Here is a 17847-nt window from a genome sequence, read left to right as displayed (position 1 = left end):
ACTAATGGAACTTCATTGTCAAATAGTTTCAATAAGGTCTGTTGTCCAGTTTTTTGTTGTTAGACTCTTAAAAAAGGCTGAAAAATCACTTTTTTAGCTGTATGACAAAAGTGCCAAATGACTACTTTATATGCATGCCACTGCATGTCTAGAAATTAGTTTTAATCTTTAATACTTTAGTTTTATAAAGTTAAAGTGTGATATATTTGAACAGAATAAGCTTCATTGTAGCAAGTTTTGTGTATTTTGCAATATGAAGTGCTGAAAATCTGAAAAAAATCATGTTTTTCCAATGAAAAATGGCTCAAAATGAGGGTAATCAGTTTCCATGGCAACCAGATTCTTTTTTCGACTTTTTTTATTTTTTCCAAAATAAGACATCTTAAAGAAGTCTTGATACAAAATTTCATTAAAATCTGTGACTATGCGTTTCTTGATTTTTCCAAATACTTTGATATTTATAGAGAATGACTCTAAAGACACCAGCAGAGCCAAAAAGATGTAAAAATCTCTAAATCGTTCCGAGTCAAATAAAGAGGTCAACATTCAGTCTCAAAAGGTGACCTATAGTTGTTAATGTTTGTGTCATTTTGGTTTTTTTGAGGATAGTTGTCTCATTGGCAATCATACCACATCTTCTTTTTTAAATTAAACAATACACAAGCGTCTATAAAAAATGTCAACCTCTTAATGGTTCTCAATCTAAATAAAGAGGTCAACATACAGCCTTAAACAATAGACAAGCGCCGATACAAAATGTCCAGCTCTAAATCGTTCCGAATCTAAATAAAGAGGTCAACATACTGTCTTAAACAATAGACAAACATCTATACACAATGTCAAGCTCTAAATCGTCCCGACTCTAAATAAAGAGGTCAACATACAGTTTTAAACCATAGACAAGCGCCTATACAAAATGTCCAGCACTATATCGTTCCGAATCTAAATAAAGAGGTCAACATACTGTCTTAAACAATAGACAAACGTCTATACAAAATATCAAGCTCTTAATCGTCTGAATAAAGATGACAACATATAGACTTAAACAATAGACAAGCGTCTATACAAATGTCTACCTCTAAATCGTTTCGAGTCTAAATAAAGAGGTCAACATACAGTCTTAAACAAAAGACAAGCGTTTGCACAAAATGTCAAGCTCTTAATCGTTCTGAATCTAAATGAAGAGGTAACATACAGTCTTAAACAATAGAAGTTCTTAAAGGTAAAAAACGGACGACAAGAGACTACTTTGACGAGGTACTTTGATTGAGATACGTGCGGCTTAACTAGTTCTAAAACGTAAAAAAGGGACGAAGAGAGACTACTTTGACGGGGTACTTTGATTGAGATACATGCGGCTTAACTAGTTCCTAAAGGTAAAAAACGGGCCAAGAGTGGCTACTTTGAAGAGGTACTTTGATTGAGATATGTGAGGCTTAACTAGTTCTAAAAGGTGAAGAGGGACGAAGAGAGACTACTTTGAGGAGGTACTTTGATTGAGATACATACGGCTTTACTAGTTCTTAAAGGTAAAAAAGGGACGAAGAGAGGCTACCCTTAACGGGGTACTTTGATTGAGATACATGCGGCTTAACTAGTCCTTAAAGGTAAAAAAGGGACGAAGAGAGACTACTTTGACGGGGTACTTTGATTGAGATACGTGCGGCTTAACTAGTTCTTAAAGGTAAAAAAAGGACAAAGAGAGACTTCTTTGACGAGGTACTATGATTTAGATACACACGGCTTTACTAGTTCTTAAAGGTAAAAAAGGGACGACGAGAGAATACCTTGACGGGGTACTTTGATTGAGATACGTGCGGCTTTACTAGTTCTTAAATGTAAAAAAGGGACGTAGTGAGAATACTTTGACGAGGTATTTTGATTGAGATACGTGCGGCTTAACTAGTTCTTAAAGGTAAAGAGGAACGACGAGAGACTACTCTGACGGGGTACTTTGATTGAGATACGTGCGGCTTAACAAGTTCTTAAAGGTAAAGTGGAAGAAGAGAGACTTCTTTGACGAATTATTTTGATTGAGATGCATGCGGCTTAACTAGTTCTTACAGGTAAAAAAGGGACGATGAGAGACTACTTTGACGAGGTATTTTGATAGAGATGCATGCGGCTTAACCAGTTCTTACAGGTAAAAAAGTGGAAGAAGAGAGACTACTTTGACGAGGTATTTTGATTGAGATGCATGTGGCTTAACTAGATCTTACAGGTTTAAAAAGTGGAAGAAGAAAGACTACTTTGACGAGGTACTTTGATTGAGATACATGCGGCTTAACTAGTTCTTAAAGGTAAAAAAGGGACGAAGAGAGAATACTCTGACGGGGTACTTTGATTGAGATATGTGCAGCTTAACTAGTTCTTAAAGGTACAAAAGGGACGAAGAGAGGCTACTTTGACGAGGTATTTTGATTGAGATACATGCGGCTTAACTAGTTCTTAAAGGTAAAAAAGGGACGAAGAGAGAATACTCTGACGGGGTACTTTGATTGAGATACATGCGGCTTTACTAGTTCTTACAGGTAAAAAAGGGACGAAGAGAGAATACTCTGACGGGGTACTTTGATTGAGATACATGCGGCTTTACTAGTTCTTAAAGGTAAAGAAAGACGAAGAGAGGCTACTTTGACGAGGTATGTTGATTGAGATACATGCGGCTTAACTAGTTCTTAAAGGTAAAGAAAGACGAACAGAGGCTACTTGGACGAGGTACTTTGATTGAGATACATACGGCTTTACTAGTTCTTAAAGGTAAAAAAGGGACGAAGAGAGGCTACCCTTAACGGGGTACTTTGATTGAGATACATGCGGCTTAACTAGTCCTTAAAGGTAAAAAAGGGACGAAGAGAGACTACTTCGACGGGGTACTTTGATTGAGATACGTGCGGCTTAACTAGTTCTTAAAGGTAAAAAAAGGACGAAGAGAGACTTCTTTGACGAGGTACTATGAATTAGATACACGCGGCTGATACGGTGCTTTTTGTTCGCAATTTGCTTTTTGTCCGCTTTTGCTTTTTGTCCGACAATTTTGCTTTTTGTCCGAAACTTTTGCTTTTTGTCCGTTGCTTTTTGTCCGTTTCGCCTTTTGTCCGAAACTTTTGCTTTTTGTCCGTTACTTTTTGTCCGTTTCGCTTTTTGTCCGAAACTTTTGCTTTTTGTCCTTTGCTTTTTGTCCTCTGATTTTGCTTTATGTCCGATATAAAAACGTGTATATCTTTTGCCGGTTTCGTTTTGAACATCAAAACCCCCTGCCATTTTTTATTATTACAAAAGTAAACATACATAAGTGATTGCGCATATTGTCAACAGAGGCAGACATTTTTATTGGTATCGTGCATATTTATGATGTTTTGCGTTTTGTGTTTGATAGTTTGTAAGAAGTATTACATAGCTCAAATTTTATGTTATGCACATAACATTATTTATAACTGAATGCTATCAAACATGCAATGCTTTTATCTTTTTCATAAAAAAACATACTTATTTATTTTAGCCCATCTGGCTCTTTTGACCAAATAGGCTTTTCTAATCAAGTAGCGTCCGGCGTCCGTCGTCGTCATCGACCGTTAACTTTTACTAAAAAAATACTCTAAAGTTACTGGGCCAAATTTAAACAAACTTGGCAACACTCATCATTAGGGTATCTCATTAAAAAAATATGTCTAATCATGGAAGTTTTAAATATTCAATATTAATTCCATTGTCTAATTAAATCGCCTACCAACCAAGATGAACAACACGCCGGAAATAGAATATATGGGGTAAAATTTAATTTTTGTCTTTTATTTTGAAAACCACTAAAAAGGTAGAAATCTGACAACAGCAGGATGTTGAGCTCTACCGATTGTTCATACATTTCAAAACAGTCAGATGATGTCCCAAAATTGGTTTCCATTCTCTAACTATGGTTTGCCTTAAACCAATGCTAATAAACTTGAACACAATGCTTATTACCACATAACCCAGAACAAGTTTGAAATTCGGTGGCTTCACTTTTACTGTTATAAAGTTAAGTCCCTTTGCAAAAACTGCTGATTTTTTTATTCCCGTTCTTTTACTTAAAAAAATGGTATGAAAGGTGCAATGTGCATTACTACAAATCACAGGTCAAAATGGTGGCATCACTTTTCCAGTTATGCCCCTTTATAAATAAGAAAAATGCTGACTTTGTCGTTTTTGTTTTCTAACTTAAGTTCGTCTTAAGCAAATGTTATGAAACTTATACAAAATGCTTATACTAACAGAAGTACGATCAAGTTCAAATTTGGGTAGTGTCACTTGCGATGATCAATGCACTGCATGAAATGATGCATTTAATATAAAATTAAATGCATATGTTATGCATATTAAATTTCAAATTACAAAAAATATTATGCATTTACTTTGCTGGAAAATTTCTAATTTAATATAGATTTAAACTAAATTTAATATTGCAAATAAATTCCCAAATTTCAACCTAGTTTAAAGGTATTTTTAAATCTAAATAAATTTCAAATTTAAAGAATTTAAGTATAGACTAAATTTGAATAAATTTCTAATTTAAAGAAATGTTTATGTAAATTAAATTTGAATAAATTTCTAATTTAAAGAAATGTTTATGTAAATTAAATTTGAATAAATTTGAGATTTAAAGAATTTTTAATATAAATTAAATTTGAATAAATTTCAAATTTAAAGAAGTTTTGATATAATTTAAATTTGAATAAATTTGAGATTTAAAGATCTTTTAATATAAATTAAATTTTAATAAATTTCAAATTTAAAGAATTTTAAATATAAATTAAATTTAATTAATTATGTAATTTAATTACATGTAAATTCAAATAAATTTCTTGTTTATGACTTATTCAAATTAGAACTTCCATCAAATTTAATGCAATTTAAAGTCAATATAATCCTGTATAACTACTTACAAAACAATAGTGCAAATGAATAATAAAGAAAAGGCAGAATTTTTCCCTCTGTTTTTTGGAAAAGGGATGTTGGGGATTTGTTTTTACTTTAACCCAAATATCTGGTTTGAAAATATCTAATTAAATAAAAAAACAAAAATTAGGAAAAACAGGAATTTTTAATGGTGATAACTTTGTAGCTACTGTACATATAAAATTGATCCTCCAACTTTTCTGATCCATGTTTACAAAGTATTAGACTTGAAAGGCATGGATTGCTGCTCTGTGTATTTACAGTAGAATAATATTTGTGGTTTCAAATGGCAGTGTGCAAATGTATAATTTGTCAGAAAACATTGAAGACTGTATTTTTCAGATGAAACTTAAACAATAATCCAACGAATACATGTCACTCATTTGCAAAGCTCAATACCATTTTGTAAATATGCCTTTACCTATATGTAAAGAATGGCAATGCATCTTAATTTATATAAGAACTTGAAGAGTTAGAATCTAAGACATACAAAAAACACAAACACCAGATATAAACTATAGGACAAGGCTATCTATGTGTGATTTGGATTTTGACAATGGCAGCAATATACAATACAGGAGATAACAAAAATTTTTGGACAAAGCATAACCATACACAACAATTTCTAGCATTTTCTTATTGTCATCCTGTCTAGGGCATAGTTATTTTTATCACTTCTACATACCTGCCAACTTTTCAAAATGCCCATGGGGGTTTTACGTGCAAAATGGCTGCCACAGTCCCAGAAAACCTTCAAGGGGGCCTTCAAATATATTTTAATGTTGTTTTTTGGCTTCTTCATACTTTTACAAGCCTTTTGCCATTGTAAAATTAATTGTTTTGTATAAAATTGTGGACAAAATTGCTGTTTCAAAATTTCCATTTGGGAGCCTCCATGGGGGAAATCCCCCGCAAATAGTGACAGTTGGCAGGTATGACTTCTAATCGGGTCAGAATAATAAAAAAAAACAATTTTGAGTTATCTCCCTTTGTATATACTTCAATAAAAGAAACAAAGTATCTAACAAATTAATTTTATTCAGATACTGTCAGACAAATTAGAGTTGTTTTGGTGATAAATTAAAATAAAATGTCAAAAAGTTTGTTATACAATTTTAAAAACATTTAAAACAAATAAAAAAACACTTTTGTATAAAAAAAAGTCAAGTTCTACATCAAAGAACCTCATCAAATTCAAACTAATTAATAAAATAATGGTTATTGACAAATTAACATGCTTACTTGTATAGATTATTTAAGAATCATAACAATTGGGTTATAACAAATAGCAAACATAGGCACCTCTAAATTTCAAGTTTGGCATCATAAAAATATTAATGAATAATCTCCCCTGCTAGCATTATTTGTCAATTTTAAAAACTTCAAAAAGCAAAAAACAAAAAACATAACATTATTTACATGATTAACATAATTCGTAAATTCACAAGAGTGCACACACTGAAATGTCTCGCCTTCTTTACTTATCATTGATATTATGTTGATAGTCCTAAGTATAAAGCTTTATTAAAAACTGTCACATAAACTTAACATTAACCAAGATAACTAAACAAAGAGCAATGAACCATGAAAATGAGGTCAAGGTCAGATGAACCATGCCAGGCAGACATGTACAGCTAACAATGCTTCCATACAACAAATATAGTTGACCTATTACTTATAGTTTTAAAAAAATAGACCAAAACACAAGAACTTAACACTGAGCAATGAACCGTGAAAATGAGGTCGAGGTCAAATAAAACCTGTGCGACTGACATATAGATCATAAAATATTTCCATACACCAAATATAGTTGACCTATGGCATATAGTATTAGATAAAAAGACCAAAACTTAAAAACTTAACTTTGACCACTCAACCATGAAAATGAGGTGAAGGTCAGATGACATCTGCTCGCTAGACATGTACACCTTACAATCATTCCATACAACAAATATAGTAGATCTATTGCATATAGTATGAGAAAAATAGACCAAAACACAAAAACTTAACTATAACCACTGAACCATGAAAATGAGGTCAAGGTCAGATGACACCTGCCAGTTGGACATGTACACCTTACAGTCCTTCCATATACCAAATATACTAGCCCTATTGCTTATAGTATCTGAGATATGGACTTGACCACCAAAACTTAACCTTGTTCACTGATCCATGAAATGAGGTCAGGTCAAGTGAAACCGTCTGACGGGCATGAGGACCTTGCAAGGTACGCACATACCAAATATAATTATTCTATTACTTATAATAAGAGAGAATTCAACATTACAAAAACTCTGATCTTTTTTTTCAAGTGGTCACTGAACCATGAAAATGAGGTCAAGGACATTTGACATGTGACTGACGGAAACTTCGTAACATGAGGCATCTATATACAAAGTATGAAGCATCCAGGTCTTCCACCTTCTAAAATATTAAGCTTTTAAAAAGTTAGCTAACGCCGCCGCCCGATCACTATCTCTATGTCGAGCTTTCTGCAACAAAAGTTGCAGGCTCGACAAAAAAAACATCCTGCTGCTCGAACATTGATTAAAATTTCATTCTAAATGCTGTATGCAAGAATAAAAATAATAAGGTGTAATGAAATACTTCAAATATGTACAATTGAATAAAATAGCACACAAATAAACTTTTATCAACAAAATTATGTAATGTGAAGCAAAAAATTATCAATATTGAATATGTACTTGGACAATTGAAGAAAATAATAAGTTTATATGCTTATAAATATATTTGGTGTATTGACTGTCTCCTGATTAGTTAAAATTTTTTAGTTTTATTTTCAATTTTTTTTGTTTACAAATTTTATGAAGTCAACATGTGCATGATGTGTGTACTTTGTTATTATTTATATAAATTAAATAAAAAAAATTCTTTGAGCCTTATTTTTGATAGAAATTTATTTATAATGAATGGCAATAACTTATTTTGATTTTATTGAACCATAAAATTAATTTTCAACTATTTACATTTTACATAATCCTCTTCGCAGATTATCTAATGTGAAGATTCAAAAAGTTATCTCCCTTTGACCAAGCGATTATAAATAATGTGAAATCTTACAGGAAAAATCTTGACAGCAAATACAAGACACTGAAATGAGCAACACTCAAATTATTATTCAGCATTTAATTAATTAGAAAAGGCAACAGAAAGTTTAAGTAAAAAGAAATATGTAGCTTAACCAAACACATTAACATAATCTGATATCACCGATATGCTGCACTTGTAAATAATTTTAATAAAAAATGCAAATATTGAAATAAAAGAGCAGTAATTCATTTTTTTACTTTAAAAAATAATCAAATTCAATAAACCAAACCACTTCATTTTAAGGGTTCCCCCCTTAAACTGAAAACTGTCAACTATAATTCAAAAGTAAACATGAAGGTATTTTTGTTCTTGCAAATTCCAAAAGTGTACCTTTGAATTGGTCCTTATTAAAATTTAAAGAAATTTTTATTGATATCTCTCAATTTTGTGTCATATGCCCTTAAGTAAAAATCCATGCAAGTTCTGTACATTTCTTGTGACAAGGCCTCTCTGATTTACTTGGACCTCAGCTCTTTGCCCTGTGCATTCAGCTGTCTCTGGTATTTACAGTCTAGTAAATGACTTTAGTTTATCCATGTAAGATTTAAAATCTTGTGACAGTCAAATCCCAGTTGTGATCAGGCGAGTTTATCTACAGAATCACTGTCCCAACTTGACATTAAATCAATTTGCATGGCCTTTCTAAATTTGTCCTTTTCTGACACTGGCAGTTTCTTGGCTTAAAGGGCCTTAGCTCTATTTTGTAGCTTCTGTAATAAAGTAATAAAAAAAAATGTTTAATTTTATTAAATTGACAAGTGATATATATGTGACAAAAGCAATAATTTTCTGCATGCAATTATTCTATCTTAATGCAGTTGTAATCAAAATCATATATTTAAAAGATATTCTAATGAGTGACCCAAAAATATCTCGTGGAATAACTCTATAAAAAGAATAGCTAGAAGTTGTGATAAATTTTCTATTTTCAATGGACCATGAAATTGGGGTCAAACCATTAATTTATCCTTTGAAAGATCATAACATAAGGCACATGTATATTTATTTTTAAGTTGATTGGTCGTTAACATCATTAACAACTATCCTGACCAAAAACTTTTACCAAAACTTGAACCTAAAGCAGAACAGATGAAAGAATAAACAAACAAAAGCATGGATCATTAAACATAAACCCCTTCTACTATTGTAGGCTGGCATAACAATTTATTACAACTATTACACATTGTGATTTATTTATCAACATCAAAAAAAATATTGATTTGTATCAGTTTAGTTTTTCAATTATATTTTAAAACTAACTCCTTCTATCATTGTTTGGTCTTATTCACGGTGTAGAATATATACAACTTTTATAATTTAATGTGTGATCCCCTCAGGGGTTCAGGCTTATATTTTGGCAAGTGTTTGATGTGTCTATGGGCACTATGGAGGTCTAAAATTAGGTAGCACCCCATTTTTTCCCTAGGGAGATTGATATTGGAATAGCTCATTATTGAGTTTGTTGTCTTTATCAATTTCAATATAAATCACAATATCAGGTACAGCAATTTTTTTTTCTTTTGACATATAAGAAGTATTTGTAAATAGTATTAAAATACAATCAGCTGTATACAATATAACCAAAACAAAAATCTGAGACTGGATTACTGCCCTTTTATCTATTTATTATTTGATCTATAAAATAATATTTAATCAATAGAAATGTGAAAATTTCAAACAAGATTTAAGTCAGTTATTGTTTGATTTGGCTAATTCTACTAAATACACAATTATTTTGATTTTTGTTGTTGTTGTTTTTTTTCCTGCAATTATTTTGTAACACTCTAATAAAAATGAGTATGAATTCAATCCTCCATGACTCTATTCATGCTATTTGTTAGATATCTCTACTCTCATTGGCAACAACACTTCATCTCCTTATAAATTAATTTTTGCAGGCCTCAACTAACAGTATTTTCCATAAAATATATAAAACAATAAAAAGCTAGTACAATCATGACAATGAGTACTATTAATTTATCCCAAGACTTGGTCTGGTCATGTCAAATTAATGTAATCACCAAATAGCTTACTTCAAAATAGAACCAGCTGCTGTTTTACATGTCCAGACTAGATTGTTTATGCCTATAAGCATCGCAAACAGCTGCTTACTGCAAAATAAAACATAAAAAGTTCCTAAAATAAATGTGTATTGCCAGGAGATAATTAGTTGAATTTAAACATTCATATTATATTTGTTAAACTTGGTCTAAGGAAAGGGTGTACAGGATTTCCAATACTCAATATATATATATATGTCTAGCGGGACGGCTGCAGTGCAGGCGATTTGGTGTCACAATATCACAGTAGCATGGGTTCGAATACCAGCGAGGGAAGAACCAAAAATTTGTGAAAGCAAATTTACATGTACAGATCTAACATTGTTAGGTTGATGTTTAGACGAGTTGTATATATATATATATACATGTATATAGCCCAGGTGGTCGTGTGGTCTAGCGGGACGGCTGCAGTGCAGGCGATTTGGTGTCACGATATCACAGTAGCATGGGTTCCAATCCCGGCGAGGGAAGAACCAAAAATTTGCGAAAGCAAATTTACAGATCTAACATTGTTGGGTTGATGTTTAGACGAGTTGTATATATATATATATATATATTACAATGTTTGGCTATTTGAAACATTATGATCACATGCATATATGTATATATTCTGACAGACATTTCAACATACATGTAATATACATAAGGTATATTTATAGATTTTAACAAGGCTAAGTAAGTATATAAGCTGATAATACTAAAAAGGCATACATGTAACTCTATCTTTTATCAAAGACAATGGCACGTCTCTATTTGAATTACATGACTTACAATGTACATTTATATCTTTTGAAAGATTTTTAAAATCATAAATTCAGAAAATGTAGACAAAATATATATATACAATATATACCTTTATATGTGAAGGAACATGGATGGCTGTTGTATTCCCTTATCTTTGAGCATCTGTTTCTGCTTGAAATCGATTCTCTGTAACAATTGGTGCAATTCTTCAATTTTTTCACTGTCATCAAGATTTCTGTTTGGGAATCCATCATCTTCTTTATTAGCTAAGTAAAATAAAAACTTTTTGAGAAAATGTAAATATTCAACATGATGTTCATACAAAATGATATTAAGTTTAAATTCTTTTATATAAATGCCTTTTAAACTTGAGTCGCTGAACTGTAGTAACATGTATATGTTACAGTAAATACATGTAGGTGAAATTAGGAATTACATGTAATTACTAAACACTTGAAGTTGGTCAAAAATTATCTGTATTATAATGCTCAACTTAAACTATTTTGGATTAAAACTAAAGTTACTCTGATTTAACCAAATATTTGAAAGTCCATATTTATTTAAGATATTTTTTATACATATCAACCATTCAAAATTTTAAGAGTACTAACTGATCTTCTAGTTAGTATTACACAGCTAAAACAATGTTGTATTATGGTCAGGTGATCAAAAGTTATGGTTGTTTTAGCAGTCAGTAAATAGGTGTAAATATTCATTTTAAATTTAGTAATTACTGGTAATAACTGGGCCGTTTAAGGAATTACTTGTATTAACTAAGTGCATCAGGAATTACCTGTAATTCCTAAATTTTAGTAATTACATGTAATTCCTAATTTCACCTATTTACTGTAACATATATATAAACAGTATGTAAAGGTTTGAAATGTTTCCAAAAAAATACTCAATAATCATAATATAAATGAAGGAAGTATGGTAACCTACATGTATGTATCATTTGTTTGGCTATAGTAATTGGATCAACATCAGTTGGTCTTTAGCGGATAGCATTTATTTTGGAAACATACCACATTGTTTACTTTAATCTAATTAATCTTCATATACAACATGTACAATGTACATATACATGTATCTTAGTTTTCTCGTTTGAATTGTTTTACATTGTCATATCGGGGCCTTTGTGGTATGGGCTATGCTCATTGTTGAAGGCTGTACAGTGACCTATAGTTGTTAATGTCTGTGTCATTTTGGTCTCTTGTGGACAGCTGTCTCATTGGCAATCATACCACATCTTCTTTTAATATATCATTAAGCATTTGAATAACAGGCACTTGTTTCTATCCATTGGAAGACCCACTATAAACGTATATTTTCGAGAAGGTACCCAAGTAATTTTTTCACCTCTCCGCTTAAAACCATTATTTCTGGTATATATATACGTTAATAGTGGGTCTTCAAATGGATAGAAACAAGTGCCTGTGATTTGAATTGATACCAATATCAAGGGTACAACTGATATGTCACCTGGGTAAGTAAGGTACATGTACCTATAGAACAAGTCAATTATCCAATAATCTTAAAAACTATAGCACAGTTTGTTCCGTGACAATAAACAATAATTTGGTTTGCACGACACTTTGACCATGTCCCCTCCTTTTTAAATAAGGTTTTGGGAATAAAATATATTGGGCATGCATCTATCAGATTAATCATAAAAAGTAAATTGATTATGTAAGGTTATGTAATATATAATGATCTATATTAAAGTAATGCGGTTACCAAATCGAAAATCATGTTGAATTTGAAGTGTGTTCTTCTTTTGGGATTTGAAAATCCCGCAACATGACGACTTAAACATTGCTATGATAGAAAACACTCGAGACTACCGAAAGGTGCACGGTCGCACTTGTAAACCATCCAAAAAGTATGAAGATATTTAGTAAGCGTGGGTTCCACCACACTATACTGCTATACCAAACCCGAAAATGAACGAATATTATAACAGCATAGTAAGCGTGGGTCACTCCACACTATACTGTACGATAAGACAAAGCCGCCAGTAAAAACTACGGTGAAAAGGATTTCTACTCACACCTATTAAGACTAGAAGATAAACATTGAATCGTGTGTGAGTGGAATTTTGTGTACAAAATAAAAGAAAAACTGTATATATTGTGTACATACAACTGTTTATTTCTTGATGGTGGAGGTTGATTATTACTACTACTCCTTTGGAGGTTGTCCTGAAGGACGGAAGAAGATTCAGCGGTAAGGTAAGCACTAAATACCAATAATATGTTATTAAGCCAAATAAAATAATGTATCCTTGATATGATGCGTATATAATATATAAAAGATGTGAATAACAGAATAAATGACAGACACATGATCTCCAGAAATTAACTATTAAAGATAATAAAGTATTTTCCTGGTCTACTTTTTGGTCTTAACTTACACTGTTATTATAACAACAATACAAAAAAAACCGCGGGACATGACCAGATAATAAATATAATTTTTCATACGTACAAATCAAGTTGATCGAGTTACCTGGACTCATAATATTCACATATTAGTATAACCTTTAATATATATTTCTCAAATTATTGCTTTAATAGTAAGCATAGGTACTTGGATACAGGACATTTTTTTTACCCTACCCTTTTTTTCCAAAATCTGTTATATTTTCGTTTTCTCACTTTCGTATTATTTATTTTTTTCGCGTCTGTCTGTACGTGTCATTAGAACATAAATACACTACAAATTACTTGGTTTTGCTATTTACTATCAATTCCAAGTTTACTATCCACAGCAGTCACGGATATATTACTAAAGAGAGTGAATTTTAAAATAGAAAACGAAAAAATAACGGATATTGGAAAAAAGGGGGAGGGTAAAAAAAATGGTGACATCCCATTAGTCTGACAACCATTATTCGGACAGCCCAATACTCCGACAACATGTACTATTGACAGCCCATTATTACGACAACCCATTACTCCGACAGCCCATTATTCCGACAATATGCGTTTTTCTTAGTGTATGGATAAATTTTCTCTAAAAAAAAAACCAACTCCGCTCTCTGATATTTGTGGTTGTCCGTTTTGATTCCAATTATTTTTTGCATTAATTTTGTCTCAGTATATTGGAGTTGATACACATGATTATAGCAACTGCTCAGTCCTTAACCTCGCCCCTCTTTCGTTTTGCGTGTCTAGTTACTTTATTTATCTTTATATTTCGTTGTTTGTGTGTCTACTATCAGTCTGTGCTGTTCTAGCTCGCTATTTCTTGCATGTGTGTCTTGATCTACCTTCTTTTCACTAGATCTTCGAATCCCCCTTTTCGCGTATCAGGGGAGTGAGGTTCCCCCACTATGAACTACATAAATAAATAATACATCGGAGTTGGAAAACACTACCCGCCCTCTTTGGTCGCAACACTTTCTCTCCTTGTATCACTCATCTGAGTTTTATTTAAATTTATTTTGTTGCAGAAATAATGGGATAAAGTAGCGTCAGTCAAAATAAGAAAAACAAAGAGACAAATACGTACCCAGAACCTAAAAAATAAGAAGACAAATAGGACGAAATATGTGCTAAGAAAAGATGAGCAATTCCAATCATGATCAATCATGAATACGGTATCATGTTCGGGAATGAGAATCCACGAAATACGGAGACAGTACATGTAGCACTTCTAATAGCGATCGTTCAGACATAATCCGAGAGATGACACTCAATATTTTGTTGGGAGACTGATTTTGTATCCTAAGATTATTTTAAATTCTAGAAAGATATGCCTCTTTTTTAATGATTGGTGGAGATGCAGGACTGCATGATGATTTACAACAAAACTTATTACGAAAAACAAATATGACGGACATGAATATTTCGGCAATTTCTATCTAAATATGCATAAGGAAAAGTGATATCGGGTCAGTGACTGTATATGTCATAGAAATATACAGTCAACGCATTTTGACTGCTCAAGTAGAACGAGTGCAGTATAAAAGACAATAACAAACTAGTAGAATAAGACAATGTGTGACATTCTTGTCCTTGTGTCTTTGTCAAATTGTTTAATTGTAAAAACTTAGTAATATGTGTTTTGTGGGAAACTTATTTTTCATTTAAAAATTGGTTTCAAGAAGAAACATATTTAGATATCATTGATTTTAAGAAAGGTAATTTATATGTTAATTCAGAATCGGTGCTCTTCCATTACATGAAGAATTGAAAATGCTAAATACTCAAAAAATCGTATTGTACAGCTGATAAAGTTTAGGATGAGCGTCATTTTTCAATCGAATGCTCACTTCATTATAATTTGAGGGAGGAATTCTTTCGCCATATTTCTAGCACATATCAGAACTTTAAAACGTTAGACAATTATGATTAATTTCGAAGTGAACACAAGAAAACTTTACTATTATGGAGAAAAAAAATGAGGATCATATCGTTAGTTCTTTTGAATAATGTAGTACATGTCTGGATACTGACTGTTAATTGATATTAATACGTATTTTTTTTTATATTTTGTCTTAGCTCCGATTGTGACTGAGGCTTATAGTGCTATAAATATAATTATATCATATTAGTATTGTAATGTCTTAATGTTGACACAATCATTAGACCGCCGCTTCGAAAAAGTGGGGGTATACTGTTTTATCTCTGTCTGTCCGTCCGTCCAACCGTCCATCCGTCAGTTCGCCGCCCGTCCCATAACTATTTTCGTTGCATCTTTTTCATGAACTACATTACAAGGATTTCTGAAAGGTTTATTGAAGTCAGTTATATCGTGTGATGCTTTTTCAAACTCATTACTCATTACATGACAGCCAAGTTGAAAACTTTTGTCACATTTTTCTCAGGTACTACAATACCATGATTTCTGATATTTAACTTCAAGGTTTATATAAGTCAGTTATACTGTGTAATGCTTTCTATCTACCGAAATCTTTGGGCAGGGTATCATCAGTAGCTCGCGCCATCAATGCTTGTTGTTGATTTACATAGATCCTTTAATTTGAAAAATAAAATATTATTTTCTGTTTTATTCTATATACAGATTTCGAATTGAGAATTAACATTGAAAGTATACGAACTACCTAATTATATATATGTATTATATATACGGAGTTATTTCTTAAAATATGTTATTACAAATATAAACGTAATAATACAGACAGACACATTTTATTTTACCCTGATATCCTGATATTTGACTTGATAAGTGTCGGAATTATAGGTTGTCGGAGTATTGGGCTGTCGGAGCAATGGGTTGTCGGACTATTTGGTTGTCAGACTAATTGGTTGTCGGACCAATAGGCTGTCGGACTAATGGGCTGTCGGAATAATGGCGTGTTACCAAAAAAAAACAAAGTTCCGATGATAGTAAGACCCTTATTACTATACACATCCTTGATTCATGACAGTGATATATGCATTATAAACTGTATACAGAAATATACAAGATATTGACTTCTAAATTAACTTAATGTTACCTCAGTTACTGACTCCATGTTGACATTATTGTGTAATGTTGATGTTAAATGAGATAGGTGTTGAAATTCTTCGTCGAATAACTGAATTTGGTGTGTCGATATCTACTGATCCTCCACATGCCCCGGGCAAATCCAGAGGCGCTAACCGGGCATTCTTTTGCATCTGACCGAGAAGACTTTCAGAAGGACTGTATAGACGAATCTTTAATTGTTTTAGAACCTTCATCAGACCCGAGTCTTGCATGGAGATGGACACTGATATACTTAAGTACTGGTACATTGTATTAACGATTTCACTACGAGGAATATCATCATCTTCAGAATGTGAGAGACAAGCAAATCCGCCAGACGACATATCCAGACAGACTTAGTCAATGATGCAAATAATATTCTTGTATACTTGTAGCCAGACTGGTATATATATATATAAGCAGACTGGTGGACGTGTAGGACATGAAGGCAAACTGTTAGAAACGTAATCTGGCGGGTAAACATGTATATCGACTTGTAAACACGGAGACAGACTGACGGACACATAGAGACCGCGGTTAAAACGTAGTGACTTGTGGACATCGTCAGACTGTTGAAAATCATATGGACAGACTAGGGGGCTATAAGAAAGACTTGTGAAAGTAAAAACAGACTAGTGGATAATTGAAAAACTGGTGAACATGTAGACAGACTTGTGCAAATGTAAATTGACAGAAAATATTTGTCAGCCTAAAAATCTAATTCTAACTCTATTGGGTTTGATTTTCAGACTTACATTAGACATTATTTTATTAAACCAATCATGGGCCCTTGTCAGGCAAGATACAAAAACATCATACAGTGATTATATAAACATTAGTGAAATACACAATATTATAAGTAATACACAAATAACAAATTGATAACATGAGCATTGTAGGATATAATTACATGTATATTAATACGAAATCTATATTCTTTGGGGGGGGGGGGGGGGGTATTATGTTGTAGGGCAAGCTAGGGTAACAGTTATCAAAGCCCCCCCCCTTTTTTTTTCAAATAAACGAATTTTGTTTATTAATCTTCATTTTGTCGGATTAGAAATGTTCTATGATCTCATTTATGATTTAAGTATAAACTAAAGGACACTTTTTTACTTGGTTGTGCTATAATGGATTTAGTATTACCATTTTTTTCAGTTAAGAACAAAAATGAAAATAATGGATTATTTAAGGTTTTCTCATTTAAAATATTCAACATAATGATTCTTTATTTGCAAAACAAACAAAAAACAATTTTGATTATTGCAAATACATAGACTCACTAAACAAACATAATGAAAAATTGTAAGGTTAAATTAAGTGTAATATTTCCAAAATAAATTCAACATCATGTCAGCTCATCGGGTCAATTTAATTAGCCGGATATCGTTGCCTTTACCAATTATTTCACACCACATTTTACACTAGTTTAACAAATAATTCATACTTTTTATACTGATTCCGAAGCGTTGTCTATGTGGTTTATTTATTATAAAAGTTGTAGGTCACTGGGTCATTATCA

At 32.0% G+C, this 17847-nt stretch overlaps 1 long non-coding RNA gene across 1 annotated transcript; it reads right to left on the bottom strand.

Moving 5' to 3' along the window:
* Positions 1 to 5957: 5957 nt before the first annotated feature.
* On the bottom strand, positions 5958 to 12670 carry LOC143054994 (uncharacterized). Its single transcript, XR_012971905.1, has 4 exons — positions 12588 to 12670; positions 10960 to 11116; positions 10080 to 10157; positions 5958 to 8756 (listed from the first exon to the last, which is right to left on the bottom strand). It is a non-coding gene; the product is annotated as an uncharacterized LOC143054994 (long non-coding RNA).
* Between the last annotated feature and the right edge of the window lie 5177 nt (positions 12671 to 17847).

The sequence above is a fragment of the Mytilus galloprovincialis genome, chromosome 12 (assembly GCF_965363235.1).
Source record: "Mytilus galloprovincialis chromosome 12, xbMytGall1.hap1.1, whole genome shotgun sequence".
NCBI classification, from domain to species: Eukaryota; Metazoa; Mollusca; class Bivalvia; order Mytilida; family Mytilidae; genus Mytilus; species Mytilus galloprovincialis.
This window is presented reverse-complemented; position numbering and strand designations above follow the sequence as displayed.